The 7,749-nt window shown below is 44.5% G+C and overlaps 1 non-coding gene across 1 annotated transcript; it reads right to left on the bottom strand.

Annotated features, from left to right (window-relative positions):
• Window positions 1–498: 498 nt before the first annotated feature.
• On the bottom strand, window positions 499–570 carry TRNAH-GUG (transfer RNA histidin (anticodon GUG)). Its single transcript has one exon. It is a non-coding gene; the product is annotated as a tRNA-His (tRNA).
• Between the last annotated feature and the right edge of the window lie 7,179 nt (window positions 571–7,749).

The following is a 7,749-nucleotide window of genomic DNA, read 5'->3' as shown; positions in this document are numbered from 1 at the left end:
TTGGCGTTGGCGATTGTGGGACTCATTTACCCGTTATTTTATGATTCTATCTGACTTACTCGCTCAAGAAAAGAGGGCTGCTTGCAGTCAAGGGTACACTCTATGGTTAATGGAGTATGCTGATTGGCTTAGTTCTTTGTTTCTGTTTTACTCCCATTGGTTAGTTTTACGCTAATCCTCCTGGGAGCTGTAGTTCTTGACTGCTGCTGTTTAAAATAAAGTAAGAAAAGAACGCATAATATTCGCCTCCGTGTCTTTAATAAAATTAAGACTTTCCGTCATAAATTACTAGGAAAATCTACATTCTCTCCCCAAACTAGTAAAACAAGGATCTTAAAACCTGGCATGACTGCTCAAATAATATCGAAATATGTATTCCCTAATTCACAAGCACCTCTAACGGTTTCAAAACGCACTCTATCAACCTTTACCCTCCAGATACTTTTAAAGTGTGATTTCAAAAATCTCACCCAACTGCCGTGACATTGCCACCCGCAATGCCGTGACTCGGATTCGAACCGAGGTTGCTGCGGCCACAACGCAGAGTACTAACCACTATACGATCACGGCGAGCTACTTGGGCTCTGGAGCATCTGCTCGCTCGTAGCTCTGATAACCTGTAACAAGTCCTACGGATGTTCTCACTGTTTCTTTCTGTCACAGGCTGGAACTACCCATGCCCGCCCCTGGTATGCATTACTCATTCATGCATCCAGGGGTATTATACACAGAACCAGGAAACCATCCAGTTCCTTCCCATCCACCCAACCCTCCTGCCTACTCCTCATCAAGCATTTCATGCAAAGGGACAGACGACAGTCACGGGGAGAAGCGCGAGCCTTTTACCAAATCACTCGAGTAGAAAGAGGACAGGAAACAAATGGGTGACTAGAAAGTGAACCTCTAAGAAAGGGATGAAGGGCTCAGTCCTGGTGCATGTTGATTCACACATGTTTTTGCTGGATGAAGTTCAAGCGCTTATCATTTGGTGTTACATCCCACACTTCATCAGTCTGCTCCTGCCGAAGTTAGATGACTCCATAAAATAACGCCAAAACCAAGAAAGATATATACATTTTCTTAGGATAAAGCCCAATGTCACCCAAAATATAAGTGCAAATAATGTCTGTGCAGGCACAGGCAGCACTGAAGATTTACATGCCGTTCCGTGACCCAGAAGGTGAAGTTCAAATTACAAATTCTTCATTTGTCAAAATATTAGTTTATTTCTTAAAGCTTCACGGCGTTCGTGAAAGCTCTTTCCTCAACTGCATTACAATTCTAAACACTTAAATATAAGGTAGCCCTACTTTCTTATTTAAAAATTATTGATTTCTAATTTTGTGAATTACGTCTAATTATGGAAATAAAAAGGATATCTACAGTAACGTGTCATTCAGTGTCGCATTGCTTTAACAGGTGGAAGCCACAGACTTAAGAGCCTACCAAAAACCAGGCAGGTGGGCGGCAGTGGCGAAGCCTATTTACGTGGCCTTGTTTGTGTTGTGTTTATACACCTGGTTATTTTGGCTTCCACTGGAACCCATCTCATAAATATAGACAGAGCAACCTCCTCAAAACAGCATACTTTGTTGTCAGTGTCGTCGCACACTGTTTAGAGATTTATTCTAAATAAATAAACATAATTTGACTCATTCTTCGTGTTTTGTTGTTCCCCCTTTTCCCTAAGCACCCCCTCAGCATCCTACCCTTCTTCTCTTACGTGCCTTGTGACTATTTTCCTCCATTTCTCACAACTCCACTTCTAGTTTTGACGTCCCCGTGGTTTGGCATCACTAATATTATGTTCCTGCTGCATGAATTAGGTAGCTAAAAAATGGCCCATGGTTGAGAATGTAGATTTTCCTAGTAATTTATGACGGAAAGTCTTAATTTTATTAAAGACACGGAGGCGAATATTATGCGTTCTTTTCTTACTTTATTACAAATAGCAGCAGTCAAGAACTACAACTCCCAAGAGGGTTAGTAACAGACTAACCAATGGGAGTAAAACAAGAACTAAAGATGGACCAATCAGCTGAGGCCATAACCATAGAGTGTACACTTGACTGCAAGCAGCCCTCTTTTCTTGAACGAGTCAGTCAAAGAGAATCATAAAACAAAGGATAAATGAGTCCCACAATCGCGAAAGCCAAGGAAACGGAACAAACTTCTTGAATCACAGCAATAAACCGGGAGTACAATGGTAAAGGAAGATGATCTTGAGAGGGTTGTGATGACACATCTCGTGGGTTCTTCTCGAAAGGTGCGATGATGGCGCCAGCAGCGTTATCCGGAAGCTGGAGGTAATGCAGGAGTCGCTGGGAGGGAAAGAGAAAGTACATATTAAAAAGTACAGTGGTGGGATAATATTCACCTCCGTGTCTTTAATAAAATTAAGACTTTCCGTCATAAATTACTAGGAAAATCTACATTTTATGACAAGACCGGAGGCTCTATTATGCGAGTTTAAAGCTTATCAATAACTACTGAAGAAGCAGTTCTAACAGGTTTACAATAGAAAGTTTTGAAAACATTATCATTAGACCAATCTGCCGACCTGAGAATGTCCTCCAAACTAGAACCCAAAGCGAACGCTTTAGAGGCCATGGCCCTCCTGGAGGAGTGGGCTCCAAAAACAGAAATGTCAATTCCCGCTAGGGACATAATCAATTTGACCCAACGAGCCAGGGTTGCGGAAGTCACCGGATTGTGAGGTTTGCGAAAGGAAATCAACAGTTGGTTAGAGGAGGACGTTCTCAGGTTAACAGTTCTTTTTTCGTATTCTTTTAAACAAAGACCCACACATAATTTTGGTTTGTCAGGGAAAAAGGGATAGAACACCGAATGTAAATTAGTTTTGGTGCGTTTGGCAATGTGAAATAAAACACCTGACGGTAGAAACTGGCGAGCAGAGACATCTAGGGACTTAACATCGGAAACTCTTTTGATAGAAATTAGGCATAGGAGCATAGTGAGTTTGGCAGACAGCATTTTTAAGGAAAGACTCGGATTGTCTGGCCAAGAAAGTAGAAGATTCAGAACCACTGAAACATCCCAAACATGGGAGTATTTGGCAGTAGGAGGTTTAGAGAGTTTGACTCCTTTTAAAAGGCGACAAATTAAGGGATGGACCCCGATAGGTTTGTCATTGATATTAGAATGGTTCATAGAAATAGCGGATCTGTAAAGATTGATTGTACGATATGATTTACCCAGACCCGCCTGGGCCACTAAGAAATTTATAATTAGGTTTAAATCTGCTGAAAAGGGATCAGCACATTTTCCCACACACCAGCTTGACCAAAGAGACCAAGCTGATCTGTAGGCTCGCCTTGTGCCAGGCGCCCATGCATTGTTGATAAGCTCTGAAGCTTCTGACGAAATAGGGAAGGACCACTGGGTAGGCCGGAAATGTGCCAGGCCGATAGGACTAACGATTTGTTGAGAATCAGATTGTGGGGCCGTCCGAGAGGATCTAGGAGGAGAGACGGAAATGAGGGGAGTAAGATTGGAAAATCTGCCGTGAGTTCGAGGAGGGGTGGAAACCAAACTTGAGATTGCCAAAAGAGGACTATCAGGACAAGTGACATCATTTGACGCCTGACTTGATTTAATACTCTGTTGATTAGAATAAAAGGAGGGAAAGCATAATTGAGGGTGTTGGACCAATCCTGTAGAAAGGCGTCTGTAGCTAAGGCCAACGGATCCGGACGCCAACTGAAGAAACGAGGAAGTTGAGAGTTGAGTCTGGATGCAAAGAGATCCACGTGAAAGGGGGCCCCATTTCCTTTCTATTTGGCGAAAGACAGAGTGGTGTAATTTCCAATCGCTGGAATCTGAGATATGTCGGGAATGCCAGTCTGCATTGGAGTTCAGAGAGTCTGGGAGATACTCGGCAAGAAGGGAAAATTTGTGGGACAGACAAAACTCCCAGAGGCTCTTGGCCAGAAGGGCAAGGGGTCTGGACCTGGTGTCTCCCAGATGGTTTATGTAACGAACTGCAGATATGTTGTCCATGCGGAGCAGAATGGAGCAATTTGCTCTGTTTTTCGTAAAACTTCTGATCGCAAAGGAGCCTGCAAGAAGCTCTAAACAATTTATGTGCAATCTGGACTCCTCTGCGGACCATATACCGCCAGTCGATATCGAACCACAACGGGCGCCCCAACCCGTGAGACTTGCATCTGATTCTAACACAAGATCGGGCACAGAGGGGAAGATGGATCTGCCGTTCCGAGCCTCTAAATGGGATATCCACCATTGGATTTCGAGCTGAGATTCTTGATCTAGAGACACAAGGTCGGAGAAAGCCAAACCTCGATGAAGATGTAGAATCTTGAGGCGCTGAAGGGCACGGTAATGAAGTGGTCCTGGGAAAATGGCCTGGATGGAAGAAGAAAGAAGGCCGACGACTCTTGCTAGAGCTCTGAGGGAAATAGAGTCTTTTTGGAGAGTTAAAACCAACTCTTTTTTGATTGCGGAAACCTTGGTCCGGGGAAGAAACAGAGATGCCGAAACCGAATCTATTTGGAAGCCCAGAAACTTTATTTGTTGTGACGGAACCACCACAGATTTTTCGTGATTTATGAGGAAACCGAGCTCTGCTAGGAGAGTAGATGTTATCTGCAGCTGAGACAGAAGAGAGGATTTGCTTTGATGCATAATTAGAATATCGTCGAGGTAGATAATGAGTCTGAAGCCCAGAGATCGAAGGTAGGATACAACCGGTTTTAAGAGCTTCGTGAAACACCACGGAGCCGACGAAAGGCCGAAAGGAAGGGAGGAAAAGTGATACGTTTTTGAATTCCAAAGAAATTGCAAATATTTTCTGTGAGAAGGATGGATCGGGATAGTCAGGTATGCATCTTGAAGGTCTAGTCTGACTAGCCAATCGCCTTGGAGTAAAATATCCCTGAGATGGATAATAGTCTCCATCTTGAAGTGTCGATAGATGACGAACTGGTTGAAGGATTTTAGATTGATTACTGGTCTGAGTTTTTTGTTCTTTTTGTGGACGAGAAAAATAGAGCTGATGAAACCGGAAGAGTCCGGGATGCAACTTTGGATGGCATCTTTTTCTAGCAAGGATTGGATTTCCGAAGAAATTAGAGATGACATTTCGAGAGAAAACCTTGGGAGAAGAGGGGGACCTGATTGATAAGGAAGAGAGAGAAGTTCGATGCGATAACCCTGGATAGTGGAAAGCACCCATGGATCTGAAGAAATTGACTCCCACTTTTGAAGGAAGAATCGAAGGCGACCTCCCACGGGAGGGCCAGAACGTTGGCTTACCTGGGGTATTGGCCGATCTGGAGATGCGCTGGCCGCGATCGCGGAAACCCCTTGATCTTTGAGGGTAGAAGTGGGGTTTAAACTCTTGGTTGTAGTAATAGGAGGGGTTGGAATATCCTCTGGAGCCTTGGTTTCTATATTGGCGGCTGGTAAAGCGACTCCTACCTCTACCGGCCCGGGAAAAAACACGCTGGTTGAAAACCTTCTTTAGAGATTGTTGGGCTTTGTCGATAGACGAAAACGTGGAGACGAAACGACTAAGATCCTTGATGAACGAGTCTCCGAAGAGTTTACCATCGGCCTGAATACCGGGATCTCTGGTAGCCAGATTAGCCATCTTAGGGTCCATTCGGAGAAGAAGACCCTTACGTCTCTCGTGGATGATGGCAGAGTTAGCATTGCCCAAAAGACAAAAGGCTCTTTGGGTCCAAAGAGAAAGGTCCAAAGGGTCGATAGGAGAATCCTCCAATCTAGCCGACTCGGCTAAGTCAAGTATTCTTGCTAAAGGACCGACCACGTCGAGAAGTTTGTCTTGGCACGTAGTCCAAGCTTTGTCTACCCCTTTACGGGGATCTTTTCCATATTTTGTAAAGAACGTGATGAGGGACTCATCAATGGCTGGGGTTACTGTAATGTTAGAGTCCAACGACGGTCTAGGGCATTCAGATTTGAGTTTGGAGCGTGTCTGTTTGTCTAAAGGAAGGCGCAGACGGGAAGAAATATATTCAGCTACGTGATCCAGAGGAAACCACTCCGTGGATTTGGGGTGATGAATGAGGGACGGGTCAAACATGGGAACACCGTCCGCGTCAACAACACTGGTAGAGGGGTCACCAGAGGCAAACTTGATACGTTTGGAGGGAGGGGAGGAAGGGGAAAACGTATCATCAGGATTATCTGACAAAGATAATTCGTCCATGCCCTCTTCATCCGTGTCCAAAACCTTTGTAATAACAATCTTTTTTGACGCTGGAATATGTTTTGATTTTGATTTACATTTTGCATGAGAGGTCGGCTTTTTGGTAGAGTTCCCCTCCTTAGAAGGAGGCCTGGGAGGAACCAAGTCCTCAGTCTGGTGTGAGGCAAGCTCACTTTCTGTATGTGCGCCTTTTGTTATTTTAAAAGAAGAACTTATTTTGTGTTTTCTGCCTTCCCCCGCAGAATGGGCTATAGGTTTGGACATCATGGACATTACGGAACTCTCAATGTTCTTAGACATTTATACCATAGATGCCTTTAAGGCATTTTTCACCGAGGATTGTATAAATTTGTCTAAATGCTGTTTAAAGGATTCGTCATTTTCCTCAGAATCAGAGCTGAGAGATGAAACATCAGGGTTCATAATTAATTGCTAACAGTGACAATGACTGAGAAAAAAAATTGTTGGAAATAGCTGAAAATTGCCCCGAGAAAAACGAGGGAAGCAAGGGGTTAATGGAAGAGCAACACGCTCTCTGGAGTTTGGAAGCTCCTCCCTTGGGGTGGGACCGTGAGGGAGGGCCAGAGAAATCAGTTGACGCGTGGGGAGAAAGAAGACCGGACTGCCCAGGACTTGGCATGGAGCCGGCGTTCGGTTAGAGCTGCTTCGGCCACCGACGGGCGCACAGAAAACCGGAATGCCTCGTCTGTCAGACGCGCGTAGCAGAATGCGCTGATAGAACGAGGCGAACAGGCCAGAAGAACGCATGACGGTTAGCGCGCGCGCCGCAGAGAAACAACGGTAACCCGAAGGAGCCAGGAGGGGGGGAGGGTCGGGGAAAGGGAATAAATGTTACAAAGCCGCCGAGAAGGCGACGCTATGCCTAAACGGAAAACTATCATTTAAATAAAACGATATTCATACTGGAATGATAAAATAGACAAATAAATATACGGAAGACCAAAAGGGAGTACTTATCTTGACTGCGAGCAGCAAGAAAAGAGGGCTGCTTGCAGTCAAGTGTACACTCTATGGTTATGGCCTCAGCTGATTGGTCCATCTTTAGTTCTTGTTTTACTCCCATTGGTTAGTCTGTTACTAACCCTCTTGGGAGTTGTAGTTCTTGACTGCTGCTATTTGTAATAAAGTAAGAAAAGAACGCATAATAGAGCCTCCGGTCTTGTCATAAAATTGGGGCAGTTCAGAACTTGTTAAGACATGCTGTATACGTGTTTTGCAAGGTATGGAAACCTGTATGGATCTGAGCTTGCTACAGACAATGGTTGGTTTAATATCAGGGAAATTAACAATAAAAACTAGTGTACCATACCATGAAACAGGCCCACAAACAGCCAAAATCTGGCCCACACACTGACTTGTCAGACCAGCCTGTGGGTACTGCCTGATTGCCCTATAGGCCAGTCCAACCCTGGATATGGTGACTAACTAATCATAGCGTCTCTATCTGGATAGTGGTCAAGGTGACTGTCCTGTTCCTGTTCCACCAAATAAAGAATCACGCATACCACACTGGA

The sequence above is a fragment of the Pleurodeles waltl genome, chromosome 12 (genome assembly GCF_031143425.1).
Source record: "Pleurodeles waltl isolate 20211129_DDA chromosome 12, aPleWal1.hap1.20221129, whole genome shotgun sequence".
In the NCBI taxonomy this organism is placed as follows: domain Eukaryota; kingdom Metazoa; phylum Chordata; class Amphibia; order Caudata; family Salamandridae; genus Pleurodeles; species Pleurodeles waltl.
Note: the sequence above shows the minus strand (reverse complement) of the source record. Positions and strands in the feature narration are given on the sequence as shown.